The following is a 1,542-nucleotide window of genomic DNA, read 5'->3' as shown; positions in this document are numbered from 1 at the left end:
CTATTTTTTCTTAAAGGCTTGAACAATAGTCTGTGAGTAAGGTGCCCGTAACTAGGGAGGAAGTTTCAAGCAGAAAGTCTGCCCAGGTACTGAAACCATGATTACCAAGTGGCATGATTAATAGGAGAACTAACCCCAGTCTCTGATCCACTTAGGTCAAGCAGTCAAGCGCACACATTTTCAAGTAGGGGAAGCAGGGTCCCAAAGGCCACACAGCGCTTCTGGCTGGATGGGTCCCAACACAGATCAAAGACTATATTAGCCCAGTTATGAAGTCACTACAACATGTAACAATGCTTAGGCCCCCTTTCCCCCTGCCCCACATCAACAGTTACTTCTTGACACCTGTAGGGAGAGGTCCCATTGTGCGTATAAAGCAGTCTGTCACCGGTAGTCACTGGAATGCGCCCACTCTGTCTTCCCCTGCTTGTGGTTAACCGCGTCAAGGGACTTGCCTCTGATTCTCCCTCAGCCTTTGGCCCTTAGGGCTGCAGAGTATCGAGGGGACACCCACCCCCGCAAGAAGCAGGGGCCTACTCCCCAACTTTGAATCGCTTCTGGAGTGATTCTCCTGGGGCACAAAGGCCCTTGTGAATAGTTTCATTATCTTTCACCTTGACAAAATGTTTGACGCTGCATGAATAAGTGAGGGAAAAAATCAAAGGAAAATATTAATATCTCTAATAAAGTCCAATATTACATCAAAGGAGTATATTTCATTTTGAAATAATTTATTTAACACAGTTGGATATTAAAATAACTTTCTTGGGGCACCTGGGTGGCTCAGTCAGTTAAGCGTCTGACTTCAGCTCAGCTCCTGATCTCACAGTTGGTGGGTTCGAGCCCTGCGTCAGGCTCTGTGCTGACAGCTCAGAGCCTGGAGCCTGCTTTGGATTCAAGGCCTCCCTCTCTCTCTGCCCCTCCTCAACAGATGCACATGCACTCTCTGTCTCACTCTCTCTCTCTCAGAAATGAATAAATGTTACAAAAAATTTTTCAAATAACTAACCATCTTGACCCAATATTGGATAGAAATAAAACCAAAGTTGTTATTTTAATAGTTCTTTTTGGGAGAAGAAAAAAAAAATATATATATATATATACCCTCATTTGTAGTCCTATATTGTTTAAATTGAAATTTTGCTGTCAAAACTCTGGCTACACAGAGTCCGCAGTATGATGCATGTCAAATCATTTTTTTCCCCAAGCTCTTTGGAATATTTGTAAAGATCCACTACTGTATTAAAAGCACACCACACCACAAGTGTCTTTTAAGTCCCACATTATGCGAGTGTGAACATGGTATTTAAATATTATGTATGTATGAACATATATTTACATATACGTATGTGCATGAAGCACTTCCCAACAAATGTCAGCTAGCTCGGACACTTAAAAGTATCTCTCTTACTATTAGCTTTTTGTTGGAACAGCCAGTGAAAAGTGGCCCATATTAGCTTTGGGGAAAAAAAATAAAGGCAGCCTAACTAAAAAATAACATTAAACCCTAGGAATTGTGCTCTCTTAATGTTACAACCATTA

The sequence above is a fragment of the Suricata suricatta genome, chromosome 4 (genome assembly GCF_006229205.1).
Source record: "Suricata suricatta isolate VVHF042 chromosome 4, meerkat_22Aug2017_6uvM2_HiC, whole genome shotgun sequence".
Lineage (NCBI taxonomy): Eukaryota > Metazoa > Chordata > Mammalia > Carnivora > Herpestidae > Suricata > Suricata suricatta.
The sequence above is the reverse complement of the archived record's forward strand: the minus strand, read 5'-3'. Positions refer to the sequence as shown.